The sequence below is a fragment of the Giraffa tippelskirchi genome, chromosome 1, assembly GCF_054371585.1.
Source record: "Giraffa tippelskirchi isolate mGirTip1 chromosome 1, T2T-mGirTip1v1.2.pri, whole genome shotgun sequence".
NCBI classification, from domain to species: domain Eukaryota; kingdom Metazoa; phylum Chordata; class Mammalia; order Artiodactyla; family Giraffidae; genus Giraffa; species Giraffa tippelskirchi.
Window position 1 is genome coordinate 211102286 of NC_137275.1, and position 26958 is coordinate 211129243.

Below are 26958 nucleotides of genomic sequence, written 5' to 3' on the forward strand. Positions count from 1 at the left end.
ATCCCCCTATCCTGTTATGTTACAAATCAGAGACTGGGGAGCAGAAAAGCTAATAACGTGCCCTAGATCACATGGGTAGCGAGTGTTGGAATTAAGAAAACTCATTTCTTATGTCAGAGAAGGTAATGGCACCCCACTCCAGTACTCTTGCTTGGAAAATCCCATGGACGGAGGAGCCTAGTAGGCTGCAGTCCATGGGGTCGCTAAGAGTCAGACACGACTGAGCGACTTCACTTTCACTTTTCCCTCTCATGCACTGGAGATGAGTCCAAGATAGGCAAAAATGGCTTTCACAAAGAAGTTCACTTGAGCAAATTGCTGGGTGGTCTTTGTTTCCAAGGGTGTTTGTGCAAAGTGTATCCTCCAGTCCCAACAGAGTCAGATTTTGAGAGACAAAAGGTGGCATTAATGAGGGATGTACTACAGAGAATATTTTATCTCTGGAGACACTCATCACAGCCCCAGCTGCCTCTGGGTCAACCAGAGACCCTGGATCTCACCTTCTGCCCAGAGACCACATCCCAAGGGGACAGCAACTCTGCTTCTTGAGTCTGGCCCCGTGACTTAACATGGGTGAAATAATACTAGCTGAGTGGCTTTGGCAGTTTGTGCCTTAACTTTCTCTACGCCTAGGTTTCTTCCTCCAGCCCCTCAGCTGCATAGAACCACAATATGATTTCACTGAAACTAAGCAAAAAAGAATACATTAGTCTAGTCTAGTCACTTGGAGCTGCTGCCAAAGAAACAGTCTCTTCCACTGATTGCCAGCCAAGTCCCTCATGAGATTGTGTAGACTCTTACAATATTGCTCAGGGAGCGAAACAAAGAGGAAGAGAAAGAGAAGGGTCGTGCTCATTATAATTTATAGTACACTGTTATGGGAAGCTTCTTGTGTTACCAGAAAGCTGGTGTCTGGGGTTTTCCTCTTCCCCAGAGGAGCTGAAAATGGGAAGGGGGAAGAGAAGGTTATCTTACCAACTTTTTGCAGCCAAAATCATTAGGGCCAAAATTCCTTCCTAGAAATGTCAGTGGTGGGATTCAGACAATTACCACTAGTTCAACAACTCCCAGCCCTGGGTCATTAACATCATCCCTGCCGTTCAACCATAATGTCACTCCACCCATTCCCAAGGAGAAGAAAAATCACAGAGCCTCTTGCTTTAAAGCCTTTCTGAGGACCTGGCGGTCCAGAGGCTAAGACTCCACGCTCCCAATGCCAGGGGCCCGGGTGAGATCCCTGGTAAGGGAACTAGATCCCACATGCCGCAACTAAGATTTCACATACCAGAACTAAAAATCCTGCATGCTGCAACTAAGACCCAACACAGCTAAAAAATTTTTAAAGTCGTTCTGATGAGAGGCATCAAGGAAAAAAGCCCAAGTTTAAATACTTACGTAGTGTCTTCAAGCTCCTTGGCTGCTGTGGTCTCAAACTGGTTTTACATAGCTAGTTCTTCTTCTTAGAGAATGATGGGGTTTCAAATATTCCAGTTAAAAGTCTGCCTGTGGGGAAAGAAAGCAAATGGTATGGTGTATTAATATTAACTAACTCTCTCCAAGGGTTCTGACTTCTGCTAACCTCCATCAACTACATTCCCTCATTACATCAGTGTCTTAGTCAAACAAAGTGGGATGCCAGGACTCATGCTGCTCATCATCAGTGGCTTCATTCCCTCTGTCCTCTCTGCCTGGATTCCACCACACTGAAGCCTGAAGCAAGCAAATGGCTATTCCTGAATAGATTGCTTTGACAGCAGGAACCCTATCTTATTCATCCTCAGCTCCCCTTTCCTCAGCCTAGTTCATGGAACAAGGACAATTTTGCATGAATGTCACTGTGAAATACAAGGGAAAAAGTGGCTAACCACCTCTCTTTGCTTATTAACTCAAAAACTCACAAACCGGAAGTGGGGAAAGGGATGGGGCAAAGGCACAATAGGGGGAAGGAATTAAGAGTTATAAACTACAAGGCATAAAGTAAATGATACAAAGAAGTAATATACAACATAGGGAAAATAGCCAATATCACATAATAATGTTATGTGGAGTATATGCTATAAAAATATTGAATCACTATGTTGTACATCTGAAATGAACATGATATTGTACATCAACTATGCTTCAATTAAAACAACTCAATTTAAATATAATAATAGAGGGTGTGCCTCCTAGCCTCAGAGTATGTGCAGAACTGGTCCCTCAGGGCTCCTGAGTCCAGAAAAAGTAAGGTGGCCTTCTCCCTTGCCCCTTGCTGTCCTGAGTATTCTGCAGACCATGAGTTTTTGAGTACCCCCCTCAAGAGGAGGAGACCCACGTGACCTAGACCTAAGGGGCCAGAGTGACATTCATAGGTTCTGGAAGTTAGGATTCAAATGTCTTTGGAGGGAGTGGCATTATTCAGCCTACTGTAGTCATAATGCAAATTATATTTTTTACTAGAAGATGTGGTCAAAATAGCTTGAAAGCCGCAGAACTGGAAGTCTTCTGAATTTTTCAAACACCACTCATGGGATTTAGGACCCATCGTAATCCAATATGACATCATCTTAATTTGTTCCATCTACTGTGCTCAGTCGCTAAGGCATATCCAACTCTTTTGTGACCCCATAGACTATAGCCCGCCAGCCTCCTCTGCCCATGGGACTTTCCAGTGACCAGGAGCTGCTGAAATGACCCATCCAGTGAACCTATGAGCAAATTCTGTTTGGAAACCACACTGCCATGGAGGAGATCATCTGTAGGGTGTGCTTGCATCCAGACTGCACAGAGATCAAGCCCTGAGCCTTTGGAGTGGGAGCACTGACTCCAAGATCCAAGACTAACCCTAGGGGTATCAAATAGTGAGAACTCACACAAAGGAAACCACGGAATACAAGACCCAGCATCACCCAACCACCAGTAGCACCCTTTACAGGACACCTCATTTAAACAACAAACAAAACAAAAATACAAACCCAATCAGCAGCAGACAGGATTACCACCTCACTCAGCCTTGCCCATCAGAGGAAAACAAACAAACAAACAAAACTTCAGCACAAATCTCACCTGATAAGAAGCTTACACAAACCACTGGACCAACCTTAGGGGGGCAGAAACCAAAAGAAAGAAAGAATTCAGCCTTGAAGCCTGGGAAAAGGAGATCTCAAATGAGTTAAAGACCTCAAACTTAAGACCTCAAAATAAGTTTAAAAAAAAAATAATGAAAAGGCAAAGAAATACTACACAAACGAAGGAACAAGCTAGAAACACAGAAGTCCAAATAAATGCAGAGGAAATAGGCAAACTCTCTGAAAAAAGAATACAGATTAATGATAGTAAAAATGATCAAAAACCTTGAAAGCAAAATGGAGAAAATACAAGAATCAATTAACAAGGACCTAGAAGAATGAAAGAATAAACATACAGAGACAAACAACACAATTACTGAAATTAAAAACACTCTAGAAGGAATCAATAGCAGAATATCTGAAGCAGAAGAATGAATCAGTGAGCTGAAGGAGAAAATGGTGGAAATAATTTCTGAAGAGCAGAATAAAGTAAAAAGAATGAAAAGAACTGAGGATAGTCTCAGAGACCTCTGGAACAATATTAAATGCACCAACATTCGAATTATAGGAGCCCCAGAAGAAGAAGAGAAAAAGAAAGGGTGTGAGAAAATTTTTGAAGAGATTATAGTTGAAAACTTCCCCAACATGGAAAAGGAAATAGTCAGTCAAGTCCAAGAGACGTAAAGAATCCCATATAGGATAAACCCAAGGAGAAACACGTCAAGACATATACTAATCAAACTAACAAAGACTAAACACAGAGAAAGAATATTAAAAGCAGCAAGGGAGAAGAAACAAGTAACATACTAGGGAAACCCCATACACTTAACAGCTGATCTTTCAGCAGAAACTCTGCATGCCAGAAGGGAATGGCAGGACATAAAGTACTGAAAGGGAAAAATCTACAACCAAGATTACTGTACCCGGCAAGGATCTCATTCAAAATTGATGGATAAATAAAAAGCTTTCCAGACAAGCAAAAGTTAAGAGAATTCAGTACCACCAAACCAGCTTTACAACAAATGTTAAACGGACTTATATAGTTAAGAAATACAAAAGAAGAAAAAAGATCTACAAAATCAACCCCAAACAATTAAGAAAATGGCAATAGGAACAGACATAAAAGGAGAAACTGACAGTAACATAATAATAGCAGGAGACTTTAACACCACACTAACACCAATGGACAGATCATCAAAACAGAAAATTAATAAGGAAACACAAGTCTTAAATGATACATTAGTTGAGATGGATCTCATTGATATCTTCAGGACATTCCATCTAAACGCAGAAGAATACACCTTCTCAAGTGCACATGAAACATTCTCCAGGATAGACCACATCTTAGGTTAAAAATCAAACCTCAGTAAATTTAAGAAAATTGAAATCATATCAAGCATATTCTCTGAACACAAGGCTATAAGACTAGATATCAATTACAAGAAAATGCTATAAGAAATACAAACACACGGAGATTAAACAACACATTTCTAAATAAACAACAGGTTACTGAAGAAATAAAAAGAGAAATCAAAAATTTCTAGAAACAAATGACAATGAAAATATGACAACTCAAAACCTATGGGATGCAGCAAAAGCAGTCCCAAGAGGGAAGTTTATAGCAATACAATCCTACCTCAAGAAACAAGAAAAACATCGAATAGATAACCTAACTTTACACCGAAAACAACTGGAAAACGAAGAACAAAAAACCCCCAAAATTAGTAGAAAGAAAGAAATCATAAAGATCCAAACAGAAAGAAATGAAAAAAAAAATGAAAGAAACAATAGTAAAGATTAATAAAACTAAAAGCTGGTTCTTTGAGAAGATAAACAAAATTGACAAACCTTTAGCCAGACTCATCAAGGAAAAAAGAGAGAAGAATCGAATCAACAAAATTAGAAATGAAAAAGGAGAGGTTACAACAGACAATGAAGAAATACAAAGGATTATAAGAGACTATTATGAACAGCTATATGGCAATAAAATGGATAACCTGGAAGAAATGGACAGGTTCTTAGAAAAGTTCAATCTTCCAAGACTCAACCAGGAAGAAATAGAAATTATGAACAACACAATTACAAGCAATGAAATTGAAGCTGTGATCAAAAATCTCCCAAAAAACCAAAGCCCAGGGCCAGATGGCTTCACAGGAGAATTCTATCAAACATTTAGGGAAGAGCTAATGTCAAAATCACTGCATATGGTGACCATGAAATTAAAAAACGCTTGCTCCTTGGAAGAAAAGCTATGACCAATCTAGACAGCACATTAAAAAGCAGAGACACTACTTTACCAACAAAGGTCCATCTAGTCAAAGCTATGGTTTTTCCAGTAGTCATGTATGGATGTGAGAGTTGGACTATAAAGAAAGCTGGGCGCTAAAGAATTGATGCTTTTGAACTGTGGTGTTGGAGAAGACTCTTGAGAGTCCCTTGGACAGCAAGGAGATCCAACCAGTCCATCCTAAAGGAAATCAGTCCTGAATATTCATTGGAAGGACTGATGCTGAAGCTGAAACTGCAATACTTTGGCCAGCTGACGCGAAGAACTGATTCATTTGAAAAGACTCTGATGCTGGAAAAGATTGAAAGCAGGAGGAGAGGGGGACGATAGAGGATGAGATGGTTGGATGGCATCACCAATAAAATGGACATGGGTTTGAGTAGGCTCCAGGAGTTGGTGATGGACAGGGAAGCCTGGCATACTGAAGTCCATGGGTTTGCAAAGAGTCTGACCTGACTGAGCAACTGAACTGAACTGAATGCCTATCCTTCTAAAACTCTTTGAAAAAATTGCAGAGGAAGGAACACTTCCAAATTCATTCTACAAGGCCACCATCACCCTGATACCAAAACCAGACAAAGACAACACACAAAAAAGAAAACTACAGGCCAATATCACTGATGAACTGCTCATACACCATGATCAAGTTGGGTTTATTCCAGGAATGCAAGGATTCTTCAATATATGCAAATCAATCAATGTGCTACATCATATTAACAAAGTGAAAGATAAAAACCAAATAATAATCTCAATGGATGCTGAAAAAGCCTCTGACAAAATTCAGCACCCATTTATGACTAAAACTCTTCAAAAAATGGGCACAGAAGGAACCTACCTCAACACAGTACAGGCCATATATGATAAACCTACAGCAAACATTATTCTCAATGGTGAAAAGCTGAGAGCATTCCCCCTAAGATCAGGAACAAGACAAGGGTGTCCACTTTCGCCACTGTTATTCAACATAGTTCTGGAAGTCCGAGCTACAGAGATCAGAGAAGAAAAAGATATAAAAAGAATCCAGATCGGAAAAGAAGTAAAGCTCTCACTGTTTGCAGATGACATGATACTGTACATAGAAAACCCTAAAGAGAGTATCAGAAAATTACTAGAGCTAGTCAGTAAATTTAGCAAGGTTGCAGGATACAAAATCAGTATACAGAAATCGCTTGCATTTCTATATACTAACAATGAAAAATCAGAAAGAGAAATTAAGGAATCAATTCCAATCACCATTGCAACAAAAAGAATTAAATATCTAGGAATAAACTTACCTATGGAGAAAAAAGAACTGTACCCAGAAAATTATAAGACACTGATGAAAGAAATCAAAGATGACATAAACAGATGGAGAGATGGTCCATGTTCCTGGGTAGGAAGAATCAATATTGTGAAAATGGCTATACTACCAAATGCAATCTATGGATTCAATGTGATCCCCATCAAATTATCAATAGCATTTTTCACAGAACTAGAACAAAAAATTTCACAATTCATATGGAAACACAAAAGACCCCGAATAGCCAAAGCAGTTTTGAGAAAGAAGAATGGAGCTGCAGGAATCAACCTTCCTGACTTCATATTATACCACAAAGCCACAGTCATCAAAACAGCATGGAACTGGCACAAAACCAGAAATATAGACCAATGGAACAAGATGGAAAGCCCAGAAATAAACCCATGCACCTATGGGTACCTTATTCTTTTTTTTGGGGGGGTACCTTATTTTTGACAAAGGAGGCAAGAATATACAATGGGGCAAAGACAGCCTCTTCAATAAATGGTGCTGGGAAAACTGGACAACTACATGTAAAAGAATGAAATTAAAACACTTCCTAACACCATACACAAAGATAAACTCAAAATGGACTAAAGACCTAAATGTAAGACCAGAAACCATAAAACTCTTAGAGGAAAACATAGGCAGAACACTCGATGACATAAATCAAAGCAAGATCCTCTGTGACCCACCTCCTACAGTAATGGGGGGGAAAAAAAAGTAAACAAGTAGGACCTGATTAAACTTAAAAGCTTTTGCACAGCAAAGGAAACTATAATCAAGGTGAAAAGACAACCCTCAGAATGGGAAAAAATAATAGCAAATGAAACTGACAAAGGATTAATTTCCAAAATGTACGAGCAGCTCATACAATTTAATGCTAGAAAAACAAACAACCCAATCAAAAATTGGGAAAAAGACCTAAATAGACATTTCTCCAAAGAAGACATACAGATCGCTAGCAAACACATGAAAAGATGCTCAACATTGCTCATTACTAGAGAAATGCAAATCAAAAACACAATGAGATATCACCTCACACCAGTCAGAATGGACATCATCAAAAAAATCTACAAACAATAAATGCTGGAGAGGGTCTGGAGAAAAGGGAACGCTCTTGCACTGTTGGTGGGAATGTAAATTGATACAGCCACTATAGAAGATGGTATGGAGATTCCTTAAAAAACTAGGAATAAAACCACCATATGACCCAACAATCCTACTCCTTGGCATATACCTGAGGAAACCAGGGTTGAAAAAGACACATGTATCCCATTGTTCATTGCAGCACTATTTACAATAGCTAGAACATGGAAGCAACCTAGATGTCCATCGACAGATGAATGGATAAAGAAGTTGTGGTACATAATGGAATATTACTCAGCCATAAAAAGGAATGCCTTTGAGTCAGTTCTGATGAGGTGGATGAACCTAGAACCTATTATACAAAGTGAAGTGAGTCAGAAAGAGAAAGATAAATATCGTATTATAATGTACATATATGGAATATAGAAAAATGGTACTGAAGAATTTATTCACAGGGCAGCAATGGAGAAACAGACATAGAGAATTGACTTATGGACATGGGGAGAAGGGAGGAAAGGGTGAGATGTATGGAAAGAGTAACATGGAAACTTACATTACCATATGCAAGATAGATAGCCAACAGGAATTTGCTGTATGGCTCAGGAAACTTAAACAGGGGCTCTGTATCAACCTAGAGGGGCGGGATGGGGAGGGAGATGGGAGGGAAGTTCAAAAAGGAGGGGGTATATGTATACCTATGGCTGATTCATGTTGAGGTTTGCCAGAAACAAACAAAATTCTGTAAAGCAATTATCCTTCCATAAAAAAATAAATTAAAAAATAACAAAGGAAGGGCAAAGTGTTTAAAAAAAAAAAAAACTGGAAAGCAATATGTTGGCTAACCCAAACTCCCATTGTGTAAACATACAGGTTGTTTCTACAAAAGTAATCAGTAGAAATGAGCACTCTTATACAACAAAATTGCTTTGGAGGAAGAAAGGTGCTGACTCTCTGCACAGATAAGTATTCTCACAATGCAGGTGCACCAATAAGCACATCTTAGTACTAAGCTACGGACCTCCCAGGGACCAGATGGACTCACCTGCTTGTCTTGCCAGTTAGATCCATCTATGAGATCTTCACTGAGAGCCAGGCCTTAACTCTCAAACATATGGCCCTCATTTACCCACGTGAAGCCCCTCTAGGAGCAAACACAAGTTTACCCCCAAATCCATATTCACTAGTTTTCGCCCAAGAAATTAAAAGGGGCTACTGACTCATTTGAAAAGCCCCTGATGCTGGGAAAGATTAAAGGCAGGAGGAGAAGGGGATGACAGAGGATGAGATGGTTAGATGGCATCATCAACTCAATGGACATGAGTTTGGGTAAACTCCAGGAGTTGGTGATGGACAGGGAGGCGTGGCGTGCTGCAGTCCATGGGGTCGCAAAGAGTTGGACACAACTGAGCAACTGAACTGAACTAGTGATACATTATTATAAAGATCTCTTTGAAGCCATTCTTCGATTCATTTGTAAATTTCTGAATGTTACCTATGGTTAATATCGCATTTTTAATACATTTTTTCATTCATTCATTTACTCCCTCCTCAACTCCTCTGACACACCTGTGGTGAGCGTGGGCATCTCAGGGGTCCCATAAGTTAAGAATCCTGTTCTTAATATTCTCCCTTTTCATCTTCCTTCTACCCAGCGTGGGAGCCTTGGCTCTGCTTTCCAGTTCTGGCAAGGTTCCTACTCCTTACAATATTTGATAGATTATTGTCATTTCCCTCACTCAAATTTGAGCACTTCCTAAAAATTTTGGCTCCAACTCCCTTGCTGGTCCTTTTACTCCTGTTGTTTTCAATGTGATTCTTTTCTTCCCAGTCCCCGCCCCCCCCCCTCCACCAGATCTATACACTCAAGTCCCAAACCTGATCACCAGTCGGGGAGCAGATGCCCAAGGAGCCTCAGGCGATCTACATGAAGCCGGGTTTGGATACTAAAGATGTCACAGGACAATTGATATTTCATCTTCCTGCCAGCACAGACTCAAATCTCAGGAGTGAAAGGGACTTAAAAGCTCATCCATGCCTCCGCCTCTGATTACATCAAAATATTAGCCATTAAGGAAAGATTAGCATTCCAAGGCGTCCTCGGAGATCTCTGAAGTGGATTCCATTGCCTCCCTTAGTAATGCATTCCAGAGGCTCATCGTACTCAGAGAGATTTTCCTCCTGCGAACCTAAATCCTGCTGGAAGCAATTTAAACCATTCCCCTTTGGCCTGTCTTTGTGTGGAAAGAGAGGAAAGCTCTCTGCCACTGCCCTTGCGGGTCCCTTCACAGATTCCTGCGCTCCCACAGACACTTCATTTACTGATTGAAACGAGAGCAGAACAGGGGCAGAGACAGCGGGAGAAGGAGAGAGAGGTCACCCAGAGAAACACTCGCCTTTTCCTCTCTGGCCAACTTTGTAGAGGAAGCACTGAGGGCTCCAGGCCCTGGGTTTAACCCAACTCTTGCGTCTCATTATTCTCGGTCAAGTCTCCTGCCCCTTTCACCGCCTGGTGACCTACTTTCATCTCCAGTGAGGTTCTCCCCTGAAAGCATATAGATAACACACAGCTCAACACAGGGTGATGTGGCCGAGCTGCACAGCTGATCTGACCTTTCCCTTCCTCTCCCAAGTAACAGAGAGGAAGGAATAAAGACGATCAGGTTTTCTGCTGGGCAAACCTGCTTTTCTTTCCTGGCAAGAGGACACTAGGAGACAAAGTATATTCTTCCACCCAAGACAGTAAATGAAAGAATGCTGTGGGTGTATAGGACGTTTGGAACATTTCATTTTTGTAATTGTGCCTTCTGAGCTAAGAGCTACCACAAAAGACCAGTCTTTGGAAACTGATGGGGGTTTGTGGTTGTATTTTGGGGCTGGCTGGCCAGCCAGGATTCTGTTTCCATTTTTCCCATTAGTCCTCAAGTTGTAGATGAGGCCCCCAAGATCCTTGGGGCATCGGACCGGAGGCGTCTGCCAACATTTTCCCAGGATGAGCGTTGCAATGTGTCTTGGCTGGGCACATTGATTTGCAAGGTGTTTATAAAGCTTCCTGATCCTTTTTTCCACCTGGTTTGCTTCGTGGACCCAGAGGTTTATGGACTGCAGCATGCTACCGGGAACCAAGACATGGAATTAACACTCCACAGCTCTTCCCTGGGACCTTCTTTTGTGCAACTTTTTATTTTTAAAATTCTCTTGCGCGCTTCACTTTTGTTTCCTTTTTTTCTCCCTCCCACTTCTGGTGTCTCTGTTTTACACCGTTTAGAGCTGGGGAAGATTTTTGGTAGTTTTCCAGCTGTTTATGCACAAGTATAATTGAGTCACTTATTTTTAGTGATGTCAAGACTTGGAGAAGAGAAATAAAAGGAACATTTCACACTAACTAAAATGGAAGAGAGTCCTCACTTGGAGGATGAAGATAGAGCGGATGCGATTATTTTCAAATTGGAGGCTCTTAACTTCTCATTTCCAGATCAGATTTGGAACACAATTTGTTTTATTTTCGGCTGGTGGGGTCTCCGGTCTCAAGCCAAATTATTCTATGTTCTTCTGGGGTGGATGGCTCACTGGCAGCTCCTTCATGAATAAATCTCCCACTATGCCTGTCGTTTTCTTCCCCTTTAAACAAGAGAGCCCTACTTGGATTACTTCCTGGATGGAAAGGATGAAGCTTAAATTAAAGACCTATGGGATGTCCTGACATCTTCATAGGAAAAGGCCACTGGAACATCATCTGTCATTTAAAACAGAACAATTAAATAGCTGCAAGAGCCCACCTGTTTGATGATCAGCACATTCCAAGTCTATCAAGGTACCTTTTTTCTACGCACCTACATTTATTTTGGGTGGAAATCAAACCTGGAATTGGAGAAGTATTATTTGTTCTTTACAAAGCTGACACAAAGTGCTAATAGAATTGACTCATACACTTTATCCTTCTTTTGATTCTTCCACCATCCTTGTCCACACCCCCACAAAAAAAGATAAAAGACAGCTATGAAATCAGTACAATATAAAACACAGTATTTGAAAATAAATTTGTAATTGATAAAACTAGTTAGTATTAATTGGCATATACACATTATATGCCAGGCGCCACTCCAAGTATTGACATATCAGGAAGATAACACTGTTATCCAAATTGAGAAATAAGGAAAGAGATGAACAGAGATATTAAATAATTTCAGAGTTGTGCTATGAATCCAGAAAATCCAACTCTGGTGTCTTTATTTGTACTCCCCATATTATATGGCTCTCACAGCAATAGATGACTAACTGATAAATGGGAGAAACATATGCAAGATAGATGGCAAAAGGATATGCTTCTTAAAATATAAAGAACTTTTGTAAAACAATAAGGAAAGAAGCCAATGCCCCAGTGCAAAAATAGGCAAAGAACAACAATAGACAGTTCACACATATAGAAACCTCCAAATAGTTAATAAAATGTTTAAGATACTAAGTCATTTTAAAATCAAAGACATACAAACTCAAACAATCTATATCTTTTTTTATTGGATGAGTTAAGGAAAAAAAATGCTGCTTAGTGTCAACAATGGTGTGAGGAAATAGCTACCCTCAAACACTGCTGGTGTGAAATGTAAGTTGTTACAACATTTATGGAAAGAAAATTTTCAATAGTAATGAAAATCTTTAAACTAAGTTTAGTAATTTCACTTCTGGGTATTTATTCTAAGTAAATAAAAAGAAAAACAAACATTTATGCATAAAGATATCAACCTTAGAATTTCTTCAAAACAATGATAGATCTTTATTATAGAATACCATAATATCATCAAAACTCATGCTCATAAATAAAATTAATATAAATGGGAAATGCTCATAATATATATATCGGAGAAGGCAATGGCACCCCACTCCAGTACTCTTGCCTGGAAAATCCCATGGATGGAGGAGCCTGGTAGGCTGCAGTCCATGGGGTTGCGAAGAGTCAGACACGACTGAGCAACTTCACTTTCACTTTCATGCATTGGAGAAGGAAATGGCAACCCACTCCAGTGTTCTTGCCTGGAGAATCCCAGGGATGGGGGAGCCTGGTGGGCTGCCATCTATGGGGTCACACAGAGTCGGACACGACTGAAGCGACTTAGCAGCATAATATATTATTGTAAATAATAGTAAAATAAAATGAGTTTATATAACAGCCCATACAAATGGCAACCTTATGAAAAGAGTTGTTACTGTTCGGTTGCCCAGTTGTGTCCGTCTTTTTGTGATCTGTGGACTACAGTATGCCTGGCCTCCCTATTCCTCACTATCTCCTTGAGTTTGCCCAAGGTCATGTCCATTACATCAGTGATGACATCCAGCCATCTCAAACTCTAATGCCCTCTTCTCCTTCTGCCCTCAATCTTTTCCAGCATCAGGGACTTTTCTAATGAGTCAAATGTTTACATCAATGACCAAAATATTCGCAATTCAGCTTCAACATTAGTCCTTCCATTGAGTATCTGGGGTTGATTTCCCTCAAGATTGACTGGTTTGATCTCTTTGCTGTCCAAGGGACTCTCAGGAGTCTTCTCTAGCATCACAATTCAAAGGCATCAATTCTTTGGTGCTCTGCCCTCTTTATGATCCAGCTCTCACAACCATACGTGACCACTGGGAAGAATATAGCCTTGATGATATGGACCTTTGTTGGCAGAGTGATGTCTCCGCTTTTCAACACACTGTCTAGGTTTGTCATAGCTTTTCTTCAAAAAGGCAATTGAGTTCTGATTTCATGGCTGCAGTCACGATCCGCAGTGATTTTAGAGTCCAAGAAGAGGAAATCTGTCACTGCTTCCACCTTTTCCCTTTCTATTTTCCATGAAGTAATGGGGCCAGATGCCATGATCCTAGTTTTTTTAATATTTGGTGTTAAGTTGGCTTTTTCACTTTCCTCCTTCACCCTGATGGAGAGGTTTTTTAATTCCTCTTTGCTTTCTGCCATTAGGGTAGTATCATCTGCATATCTGAGGTTGTTGATGTTTCTCCCACCTATTCTGATTCCAGCTTGCAACTCATCCAGCCTGGCATTTCACATGATGTGCTCAGCATATAAGTTAAATAAATAGGGTGACAACAGACAGCCCTGTTGTACTCCTTTCTCCATATTGAACCAATCAGTTGTTCCATACAAGGTTCTAACTGTTGCCTCTTGACATGCATACAGGTTACTCAGGAGACAGGTAAGATGGTCTGGTATTCCCATCTCTTTAAAAGCTAGCTTTCCACAGTTTATTATGATCCACACAGTCAAAGGCTTTAGCGTAATTAATGAAACAGAGGTAGATGTTTTTTCTGGAATTTCCTTGCTTTCTCTATGATCCAGAGAATGTTGGCAATTTGATCTCTGGTTCCTCTGCCTTTTCTAAACCCAGCTTGGACATCTGGAAGCTCTTGGTTCACGTTATGCTGAGGCCTAGCATGCAAGATTTTAAGCATGACCTTATTAGCATGGAAGTTGAGTGCAATTGTCCGATGGTTGGAACATTCTTTAGTACTACCTCTCTTGGGAATTTGGATGGGGATTGACATTTTCCAGCCCTGAGGCCACTGCTGGGTCTTCCAGATTTGCTAACATATTGAGTGCAACACTTTCACAGCATCCTCTTTGAGGGTTTTGAAGAGCTCTACTGGAATTCCATTGCATCCACTAGCTTTATTGACAGCAGTGCTTCCTAAGGCCCACTTGACTTCACACTCCAGAGTGTCTGGCTCTGGGTGGCTGACCACATTCTTGTGGTTATCTGGTTCATTAAGATCTTTTTTATATAGCTCTTCCACATATTTTTTCCATCTCTTCTTGCTCTCTTCTGCTTCTACTTGGTCTCTACCATTTCTGTCCTTTATTGTGCGCATCTTTGGGTGAAACGTTCCCTTGATAGTTCCAATTTTCCTGAAGAGATCTATAGTCTTTCCCCTTCTGTTGTTTTCCTTTATTTTTATGCATTGTTAATTGAAGAAGGCCTTCTTGTCTCTCCTTGCTATTCTTTGGAACTCTGTATTTAGTTGAGGGTAACTTTCCCTTTCTCCCTTGCTTTTTGCTTCTTTTCTTTCTTCATCTATTTGTAAAACCTCCGCAGATAACCACTTCGCCTTCTTGCTTTTCTTTTTCTTTGGGATGGTATTGTTTGCTGCCTCCTGTACAATATTATGAACCTCTGTCCATAGTTTTTCAGGCACACTGTTTACTAGTTCTAATCCCTTGAATCTATTCATCACCTCCACTGCATATTCATAGGGGATTTGATTTAAGTCATACCTGACTGGCCTAGTGGTTTCCCCTGCTTTCTTTAGTTTAACCCTAAACTTTGCTATGAGAAGCTGATGATCCGAGCCACAGTCAGCTCCAGGTCTTGTTTTTGCTGACTATTTACAACTTCTCCATCTTAGGCTACAAAGAATGTAATCAATTTGATTTCAGTATTCACCATTTGGTAATGTCCATGTGTAAAGTCATCTCTCGTATTGTTGGAAAAGGGTGTTTGCTATGACCAGTGCATTCTTGGCAAATATACTGGGATGGTTTGCCGTTCCCTCCTCCAGTGGATCACGTTTTGTCAGAACTCTCCACTATGACCCGTCTGTCTTGGGTGACTGTACACAGCATGGCTCATAGCTTCATTGAGTTATGCAAGCCCCTTTGCCATGACAAGGCAGTGAATCTTGAAAAGAGTATCTATGCATAAAAGAAACCCTGGAAGCCAGAAAGTTAACAAGTGTTTCTCCTAACGACGAGAGTTCTCATGATTCTTACTTCATTCAGTACATTCTTTTTCAATGAAAATGTATTCTTTTATAATCTAAAAAAAATGAGAAATTGTAATAGTGGACTAAATACAGTAAAACAATAGAGGCATGCAAATACCTATAATGAATAACCACTTGCAAATTATACTTTAGCATGAACTGGCTCTGAGAGTGCTGTCAGATAAAGCAAAAGGGGAAATAAATTGCATAGGTCACTTTTTAATAGAAAGATGACGATTCATTTTGCCAAGACTTTGCCCCCAAGGATCTTCTTGACTATATTTATATAGGAGAGGACCTTATGGACTATTTTATATAGTAGACATTGGGTAACATGGAGCAGTGTCTTCATTCTCCTTCTTTGGAAGGCGCAGAAACTCTGTTCAAATGTACAGCCCTATAGTACATCTAAAAAAGTAAACACTGAGGAAATAAGTGGAAATAACTCAGAAAAGACATTTTTTCAGGGAAGTAAGACAGTGAACAAATGTTTCGCCTGGAATACCCAACCTCATCATTCAAGGCTAGATCGTAGAGAACCCTGGGGAACACTCTTGTATCTAAAGAGCAATGTTTTCTTCCCAAAGTCATTTTAGAGAAGCCAGTGTTAATACTGCAATAAACATAGTTGGCATATAAGCAACTCCGAGTTTAATGGAACAAAAATTATAAGACTTTGATCTGCAAAGAATTCTCTAGTAAAATATATTCCTCTGTATATGAAATTAGCCTCAGATCAAAGTGAAGAAAGTATGATTTTAAAGGATTTCTGCCAGTCCTTCTGTCTGTAAAAATATTTACTCTGTAAGTCTCACTACAAAGATAGCAAATCAAAGAATGACAACATTTTCAAAGTTAAAATGTCTTTAGTTTCTATCATCCAGAGATGATTAACTGTGGGGAAGTTGTGAACTTCTTTGGAAATCAATTGAAAGCTAGGGAGTCTTCCCTCAGAAACATACACATATACACCAAATTTTGCATACAGTTTAAGAAGTTCAGGACTGCCCTCACATGCACCCATAATTCCCTATAACTAGAACACCTGCAAGGAAATCAAACCAGTCAATCCTAAAGGAAATCAACCCTGAATATTCACTGGAAGGACTGATGCTGAAGCTCCAATACTTTGGCCACCTGATGTGAAGAGCCAACTCATTGGAAAAGATTCTCATTGGAAAGATTGAGGGCAGGAGGAGAAGGGCGCGATAGAGGTGAGATGATTGGATGGCATCATTGACTTAGTGGATACATATCTGAACAAACTCCAGGAGATAGCAAAGGACAGGGAAACCTGGCATGCTGTAGTCCATGGGGTAGCTAAAACTTATACACAACTTAGTGACCGAACAGCGCAGAACACCTGCCCAAGTTCAACTTTGTGCTTCTGAGAGGGTTTTAGAGCAATATGCAACATTCTGCCTACTTGAACAATGTTTCTTATTTTCACAAAGTTAGTCCTTCCAAATGAGTGAAATAACTCGACCAAGATAAGGTAAATTAAATGGCAGATCCAGGATATAGCTCAGGTCTTCTAACTCCCAGGATGGCCTTCATTCTCTCGGATCCTTTGTTCATTTAGATTTAAAAACCTCCCTTGGTTTCCCATAACCCAGGTTAAAAGAGAACTCTTCCTAACACACATCTAGGGAAACCATATGGGAGATTGAGGTATCCCCTGGGAATCTACACTAAGAAACTCAAGTTAGACCCAAAGGCTTTCCGCAAGTCACCAACATCATGGTTTTTCAGTGGAACAGAGTTCATGACAGCAGCCTGTCCATTTTAGTTCTTTCATAAATCTTGGGGTATCTTCTGATTACGGTCAATATATCTGAAAGTCAAACATAATGTCTTGCCCTAGTTTTAGAAGCAGTAGCAAATCAAACTTCTCCAGACAGCTGGGAAATAAGAGTGATGACATGGCTGAAAATAGGAGGGTTGGGGCATAAACCTCAACAGTATCAAAGCCCTACAGCTTGTTTTCATGATTGGAAGTAACCATTACTTTCTTTATTTGCCAGGAAGAATTTGTGACTCATGAGCAAAGGAGAATTGTAGGATGTTTTGGTGTCTGAGACTACAGACAGAAAATTTAGATCTTTTCTTTTATTTAACCAAATAGCTAGATTGAATATTCCTATCAATCAACTGAATGGTTATGCCTGTACCCTGGGTTTGGCTGGAAAGCCCCTCTTCAGTGTCCTATTTATTGGAATCCTACTCATCTTCCTAAACCTATTCACATCTCACTCTACCCAGAGAGACCTTCCCAATTACCCTAGCCCACACTTCCTCATCCTTCTTAGCAGTGGCTACAGTGCTTTTCTATAGGACATAATTCAAGACCACTTACATACTGCTTAATGAATGGTACTAACTGCTTCATGAATCTCGTTTCTCTAAGCAGATTATAAGTTACACAAAGGCAGGAATCATGTTTGCCCTACTGCTTGATACTAGCCACAAGTATTCAAATATCGTTTGTTGATTGACCGATTAAAATGAGAAAACAGTCATCCACCCACGTGAATCCAGCCCAGCAGCATTCTACTCAGGGCAGATTTAAGCGTTCCTGACCCCTGAACCTCTGTTGATGCTTCAGCTGCTAGCCCTCACTGCCAACTCCTGTACAACAGCGCCAGGAACAGAAAAGTGCTGAGAACTTCTGATCAAACTAGCATGGTACTTCTGTGGAGACAAATAACTCAAGGAGACCTGGAAAGACAGTTATCCCCTTCTGCTAGCAGGATGCTTTTAACCCAAAAGTATATTTTGAATGATTATCAATTTTATCTTACTGCTATCTTAACTTGAGATCTGAGAAAGTCAGTGGACATTTCCAAAGTAAAAAGTTGAGAAGAACCTTAGTCAAATTGTGGCCCATCTAGATGATGGAATACCACACAGCCATTCAAAATAATAAGATAGAAATATATGGACTGGTTTGGAATGATGTCTAAAATCTAATTTTTCATGGACAATACAAGTCATACCTAAACATTGATTCGATTTGTATAACCATGTATTTCTGAATGCACACAAACATGCACACATATGTGTTATAGATGCATGGACAATCTATGGATGAATTCATAAAAAATACTGTCAGTCATGGGTCTCTCTAGAGTAGAATTTGGAGCCTGGAAGGGGAGGAGAACCAAAACTTTACCATTTCACTTCAGGCAATTTGGTAGTGTTTTTAAGATTTTGCAGTAAGCATGACTTTGATTACTTATGTCATTTTGGAGTCATATTTCTTCATTTTGCAGAAAGTCACCCACTCAGGTCTTCAACAATGTGACCTCACCAACCTCTCACTGTTCCACCATGTGTTCTGGGCCCCGGCCACCCACATGGTGGCTATCTCCAATCCATGCAACTTCAGCCAGTGTCCTTTTTCTCAGGGATGACTATCCCTCTCTTATTTCTCTGGGGAACCCCCACTTTTGCCCTTCAAGACCCACTCAAAGTCCCACTTTCTCTGTGATGCTCCCAGGATGAATTAATTGCTTGCACTTCATGCTCTCATAGCACTTTCCCCACATGGATAAGTGCTAGAACATGGATATAAACTATATTTTAAAAAAATACATTTTTTAAAATATATCTCCTCCACAAGAGTGAGTTCCTTCAAGCCAGTATCCAACTGTATATTGTTCACCTTTGGGTCCCTAGCACCTTGCACAGTGCCTGGAACACAGTGAGTGCTCATAGAAGTGTTTGATGAAAGCAAAAACTGCAAATTGAAATCCTAAAATCCTGTCTACACAACCCTGGATACTCCAGATAGCCAAACAATCCTAAATATCAACCTACTTCCTGATAGTCTCAGTATTTTGCTTCTCAAGTCAACAGACAAAACCCCCATTTGTATTCTATGCATTAGCCCCATATAATGATTTTATGTCACAATCTACTATAGGTCAGCCCAAGGTGACCCCTCTGATTGAATTACAGAAATATAATCAGAATACAATCTTTGATATAATGCATCACACAGATTATTCCAGAGTCTCAGGAGCAGTTTCATGGATCAGCTTGACATAAATTAGGGCATACTTTCCATTAAGTCCATATGTAACAAATTTTCTTTCCGTGTTAATATTCAATAACTGACCAAATTTGAGTAACCTCCCTGTTCTTAGTTACGTGTCACCTCTGAGAGCTTGATGGCCACCAACTTTCACTGTTTATCAGACAGAAAACTACGTTTCAGGAACCTCACCACTGAGCCTGTGAACCAACATAAACTAGTCCAAAATAAAGGTATCTATAATACACTATAGAAAGTGATCTACATACCTGATCATATTTAGTTCTCTGGGCAACAGTCAGGCTTCAGCTAAAGCGTTGCCCTCTTTCCTGTCGCTGTTGTTCGGTTGCTAATTTGAGTCCAGTTCTTTGTGACCCCACAGACTGCAGCATGCCAGACATCTCTGCCCTTCGCTATCTCCCAGAGTTTGCTCAAACTCATGTCCATTGACTCAAGAACGCCATCCAACCATCTCATCCTCTGTCACCCTCTTCTCCTGCCCTCCATCTTTCCCAGCATCAGGATCTTTTCCAGTAACTCAGCTCTTCGCATCAAGTGGAGAAAGTATTGAAGCTTCAGCTTCAACATCAGTCCTTCCAATGAATATTCAGGACTGATTTCCTTTAGGATTGACTGGTTTGATCTTCTTGCTGTCCAAGGGACTCTCAAGAGTCTTCTCCAACACCACAGTTCAAAAGCATAAATTCTTCGGTGCTCAGCCTTCTTTACGGCTCAACTCTCACATCTATACATGACTAATGGAAAAAAACACAGCTTTGACTATGCGGTCCTTTGTCAGCAAAGTGATGTCTCTGCTTTTTAATATGCTGTCTAGGTTTGTCATGGCTTTTCTTCCAAGGAGCAAGCATCTTTTAATTTTGTGGCTTTTAATTTCTTTATTTAAAGTCACCATCCACAATGATTTTGTAGCCCAAGAAAATAAGATCTGTCACTGTGTCCAATTTTTCCCCTTCTATTTGCCATGAAGTGATGAGACCAGATGCCATGATCTTATTTGTTTGAATGTTGAGTTTCAAGTCAGCTTTCCTCAGTGTCCTCTTTCACCGTCATCAAGAGGCTCTTTAGTTTCCTTCACTTTCTGTCATCATCTCTGTACCTGAGGTTGTTAATATTTCTCCTAGCAATCTTGAGTCCAGATTGTGATTCATCCAATCCAGCATTTCACATGATATAAAGTTATATAATATTGCCTAAGTTTCTTCAGGCCATGGACATCGCACTTGTGCTGAGGAATAAACCAATGGTATTTTAATAAATATTTGAAATAAAGACTGTGTACACAAAACACAAACCAAAAACAACACGAGACAACAATAATAACAAAACAACTTCTCTAGGAGGTAGGAGTTATTAACCTTATCTTACAAAGGAGAGCATTGAGGATCAAAGCAGTTAGATGAGTTGTCTGAAGTCACACAGCTACTAAGTGGCAGAGCCCAGCTTAAAGCCAAATCCCTTGACTCCATCTCCTTGGTTCTGGACATGAGTCTGAGCAAGCTCTGGGAAATGGTAAAGGACAGGGAAGCTTGGCATGCAGCAACCCATGGGGCCGCAAAGAGTCAGACGCAACTGAGCCACTGAACAACAACAAGCGGGTAGAACAATACCGTAATAGATGAGATAACTATGTATGGGGGCAGGAGACCAGAGAAGAAACAGCATTTGCAATAACCCATATGCTTTCCTCATGCAAACATGGACCAAGCGCCTTCTCCGGAGCCCTAGGATTCATTGGGGGCCCTGAGAGCCTGGAAAGGGGAAAGATGGGAGAGGAAGTGACAATGGGAAAGATGACAGAAGAGGAAAAAGAGAAAGGGTTTCCTGAATGAGATACATGAAAACATGGTTACCTAATCATCGGCCTTTCTTCTTGTAAGACATTTCTATCCCTCAGAAAGGCACAAAAGAGAGATTATTTTATCAATTTTTTAGAAATGAGTTTGAAAATTATTTCATGGTTATAGGCTATTTATATTTCTTAAATTTTTAGCTTCATTTCTTTTCCCCCATTTCTCTATTGACGTTTAAGTGGTTTCTTACAAGTGAGCGGACTTCCCTGGTGGCTCAGAGGTTAAAGCGTCTGCCTCCAATGTGGGAGACCTGGGTTCGATCCCTGGGTCGGGAAGATCCCCTGGAGAAGGAAATGGCAAACCACTCCAGTATTCTTGCCTGGAGAATCCCATGGACGGAGGAGCCTGGTAGGCTACAGTCCACGGGGTCACAAAGAGTCGGACATGACTGAGCGACTTCCCTTTCCCTTTCCTTTCCTACAAGTGAGTGCATGAGCTTTTTATATTTTAGTGTTAAACATATTAACTCTTTGTTTTGAAGCAATGTCCCTGTTTTGAAGGACTGCTGTCCGTAACAGAACAATGCTATACACAAGCATTAGGCTTTACAAATATGACTCCCTCTTTTGGTTTCACTGACGAAGAAAGAGAAGCTTAAAATTCAGTGTTTTCTCTCTTTGTTTTAAAGGTAAAATTTTATTAATTAACTTTTGGAAGTAACATTGATTTATAACATTATGTAAACATCATGTGCACAACATTAGAGTTCTAACTCTGTACACATTATAACAGGCTCACCACTCAAAGTTTAGTTTCCATCCATCACCATGCAGTTGACTCCCTTTACTCATTTCAACCTCCCTCCACCCCATCCTCTTCTGGTAACCATTACTCTGTTCTTTGTAGCTGCATGTTTTTTCTCTTTTTGGTTTGGTTTGGTCATTGATTCTGTTTGCTTATTTTTTATATTCCACATGAGTGAAATCATACTGCTTGCCTTCTCTGTCTGACTTCTTTCATTTAGCATAATGCACTCATTATGAGAGTCCCTTGGACTGCAAGGAGATCCAACCAGTCCATCCTAAAGGAAATCAGTCCTGAATATTCATTGGAAGGACTGATGCTGAAGCTGAAACTCCAATACTTTGGCCACCTGATGTAAAGAACCGACTCACTGGAAAAGACCCTGATGCTGGGAAAGATTGAAGGCAGGAGGAGAAGGGGATGACGGAGGATGAGATGGTTGGATGGCATCACCAACTCGATGGACATGGGTTTGAGTAAGCTCCGGGAGTTGGTGATGGACGGGGAAGCCTGGTGTGCTGCAGTTCATGGGGTTGCAAAGAGTTGGACACGACTGAGTGACTGAACTGAACTGAACGGAATGCACTCAAGGTCCATCCATGTTGTTACAAATGGCAATATTTCCTCTTTTTTAAAAACTGCTGAGCAGTATTTTATATATATATTTTTTCACATCTTTTTTATGCATTCATCCATTGATGAACACTTAGATTATTTCTCTATCTTGGTTATTGTACATCATGCTGTGATGATTTTTCCAAACCTATGGGATGTAAAATATCAAGAATGAACTCTAATGTTTTAAACTATGGACTTAGGATGATAACCATGTGTCACTGTAGGCTTATGGACTGTAGCAAACAAATATTATCAACATTCCCCACTCTGGGGGATTTTTTTTTGATCCTAGATCCTAGATAAATTTTTTTGCTTCCAGAACTTCATATAAATGGAATGATTCAATATCCTTTTTTAAAAAGTTTGATTTTTTTCACTTAGCATAAGGTATTGGAGATTCACTCACATCGTTGCATGTATCAAAAGTATGTTCCTTTCTATTGTTGACTAGTTTATCTATTCTCCTATTCATGGATACTTGATATGTTTCTAGATTTTTTTTTTACTATTATGAATAACACTATTATGAATATTCTTGCAAACAAATGCTTTATTTCCTCTTGGATATTACACTTAAGGATAGAACTGCTGATTCATAGGGCAGGTATATATGGAAGTTAATAAGTAATGGCCAGATCTTTCTCCAAAGTGTTTGTAGCCACTCTCTCTTTTATAACAACACAAGAAAAATGTTCACAGCATACTATTCAGTTACACACAAAAAAGAGCAGTATATAAAACTGTATCTAGAGTATAGCCTAGTCATGTATCATATATGTTTGTAGGAAAAAAATGGAAAGCAATCCTTTCAAATGTTAATAGAAATAACCTCTGCATGTGAAAATGAAAGTACTAGTTACTCAGTCATGTGCCACTCTCCACAACCCAATGGACTGTAGACCGCCAGGCTCCTCTGTCCATGGAATTCTCCAGGCAAGAAGACTAGAGTGGGTAGCCATTTCCTTCTCCAGGGGATCTTCTTGACTCAGGGATCAAACCCAGATCTCCCACATTGGAGGCAGATTCTTTACCATGTGAGTCACCATAATGAGTTGCAGATACTTTTCACTTTATTTGTATTTTTCTGCGTTTTGCTAATTTGCTGCATATGGATGTCTTACTTTAAGACAATATAAATTAGTTTTTTTTAAAGGAAAAAGATGTGTCAATAGACAACCTTATCAAAACACTCTCTTCTATGTATAAAAAGGTCAAGAAATACAAAGAATTAATCATGATCCCAATTGCCCAGAGAAGGAAAAAAAATCTATCTGTGGTAATCTGAAAAAGAAAGAACTTAGATGATAAGATCCACCCACAACTCATAAAACTGTTCATCTGTGCAGGTCTTTTCTGAGTCTGAGTACTTGAGTCGGTGGTAGGTAGAAGGATTTCCCTTCTTCTGCCCTTATTTCTTCTCCATGTTAGCAAAGCACTCTATAATGTAATCTTTTTTTACGTTGTATACTAGAGCTTCCACTTACCACATAAGCACTGTCATATTACTTGAGCCAAGAATATAATAGGTGCCAAATGTATTTATGGAAAGACTGGGCACCTCAAGGAAAGTGTATTTCACATGGCCATGTCTAAAATATAATCACTGATACCAATATGGGGAAATTTAAGATACACTGCAATATTTGTGCAAAGCATGAAAAATTCCCAGTTACACATGGCATTGGAATGCAACTCCCCACTGGAGGCACATAGGAGGCTATTTCAACTTGATGCACTATTTGGAAGCCATTCTCAATGTGATTCTCTTTTATCTCAAACAGAAGCTCAGATTACAAGGAGAAACTTCTCCCTCAACAAGCACTATCAAAAAAATTTAAGTAGAATATATAGAATTTATCAAATAAAAAAAAAAAGAAGTCCCACTTCTCAAATACTTTATGTGTCACATCTTTACAAAGAAGTTTATACATAATATCTCATTGATTGTTCACCAAAACTCTACAAAGTGGGAATTCATTTCAAAAGCTGGAAGCTGTCACCTAGTACAGTCATTGGCCCAATGCCTGCTTCCTGTAAGAGGCAGAGTCTAGATCTGAGTTCAGGTCTAATGAAGTCAATTTTCACAAGACAGATGCTGCTCATGCAGTTCTAATTGGTGCAATATTAGAAGAAAAACAACCAAAACATTCAAGTTCCAGCCTGCAAGGGCAACATCCTTTGGGGATCACTTAGAAGGATTACTAGATCATAGATGCATTTGGCCTGCAAACCTGTCTCAATGGAAGTATGAGCTCAAGCAATGAAACCATTTATCTGCCATCTCAGGTTAGATTCTTTTTATGAGACTGCCCAAGAGTAGAGTGCCCAAGGACCACATGTAGAGACTCCAGGGTTTACTTTTATTTCTACATGGAATGCTATAATATCGAAAGTTTTCTAAAATGAAATACTGTGGTTTTAAGAATGTGAACTCTGGAGTCATACTTCTAGTTTTGCTTCTGATTAACAATATATCCTGATATATAAAATGGAATACTACTCAGCCATACAAAATGAGATAATGCTATTTGCAGCAACATGAATGCACCTAGAGATTATCACATTAAGTGAAGTAAGTCAGAAAGGGAAAGACAAACACCATGTCATATCACTTAAATGTAGCATCTAAAATATGGCACAAGTGAACATATCTACAAAACAGAAACAGATGTACAGGCATTGAGAAGAGACTGGTGGTTCCATGGTAAGGGATGGACTGGGAGTTTGGGATTAGAAGACTACTACACATAGAATGGATAAACAATAAGTTCCTACTGTATAGCACAGTGAATGATATTCATTATCCTATAATAAGCCATATTGGAAAAGAATATTAAAAAGTATATATATATATATATATATATATGTATTCATAAACTGAGCCACATTGTTGTACACCAGAAACTAACACAACATTGTAAATCAACAATACTGTAATAAAATAATTTTTTTTTAAGAAAACCAGTATATCCTGGGACAAATTGCTTAAGCTTGCTATATGGCTTAGTTTCTTTACCTGTAGAAATGGAAATAATCATTGTAGCTACTTCATGTAGTTGCTCTGAAGATTAAGAGATTAAAGTCACGTACATGAGTGAATCCATGCTTAAAACCATATCCAGTACGTGGTAAGCAGTTTCAACTAAGGTAGGCTGCTGTTTTTATCATTTCTTTTTCTTTCGTACATGTCATTCACATGTTTAGGACAATGTGAGTCATTCAGGCTAATTTTTAAAATGCTTGAATTAGCCAAAAATACATGTTACACATTTTTTAATAAATCCTTTAGGTTACTTTCAAAAAGATACAGGCATTTAAACTAAATTAACTAAAAAGCTTTAACAGAGGAAGTTTCATAGGGGACCTTCTCCAGAAAATAGATGTTAACAGTTTGCTTATAAATGAATTAAGTCCTTTGAAAAGTATATTCTATTAAATAGTATAAGGATTTCATTACATCACACTATTTGCTTGACTAACCATCATTTTCCCTTCAAAAAGCAATTTCATAGAGTAAGAAAGCAATGAAAATCATCAAGATAACTGATGCACATTTTACTCTTACCAGGAAACCCAAACTACCCAGCACTTAAGGTCACATGGATTCCTTGAAGAAAGCTTATACTCTCCTTTCAGTCCAGTCCATCTTTAGAAAGTGACTCCTTAGATTGGGTTAAATTCTTTCTCATTCTATGGCACTGCTCCTTGGAGTCACACTAAAGGAGTCTCATTCCTTTTCTTGTTTTATAGCAGTTTGAGAATTCGCAGACAGCTGTTCTATCCTTCCCTGAAATGTTTTCCCTGAAAGAACATCCTCAGTTCTTTGGACTATTTTTCATTGGCATGACTTTAGGTGCCTCATCCGCTTTGGTTGTTTCCTTCTAGACTTCCTCCACTTGACATTTTTCCTCCTACTATATTGGGATTACCAGGACTCTAAGTGTAATCTGATCAGAGCAGAGTAATAAGTAAGTACTGCCTTGCTTGTTCTAGACCCAAGACATGCTCTAGTCACTGACTCTCCTGACTTACACCAAGTTTAGCATATTCCACCTCTTCCTTTCTTTCTTTTATTCTTTGAAGGGAGGGAGGAAGCTGTATTTGTCAGGAGAGAGAGAGAGACTGATTTACCAAAAGAATTCATTTGATTATGGAGCCTGAGAAAAACAGACCCAAGAGCAACGATGGCATAGTTCTAGTGCAAGTTCTAAGGTCTCAGAAACAGGAGAGCCACT

General features: G+C 39.5%; 1 long non-coding RNA gene across 2 annotated transcripts in view; it reads right to left on the reverse strand.

The window, feature by feature from the left end:
• Window positions 1-26958, reverse strand: part of LOC145520061 (uncharacterized) — a 200538-nt gene that overhangs the window by 60027 nt on the left and 113553 nt on the right. For both annotated transcript variants that reach the window (XR_014064194.1, XR_014064195.1), the window contains exons 3-4: window positions 19760-20736; window positions 1396-1503 (exon numbers count right to left, since the gene is read on the reverse strand). This is a non-coding gene — a long non-coding RNA (uncharacterized LOC145520061). The remainder of the gene's footprint in view (window positions 1-1395; window positions 1504-19759; window positions 20737-26958) is intronic.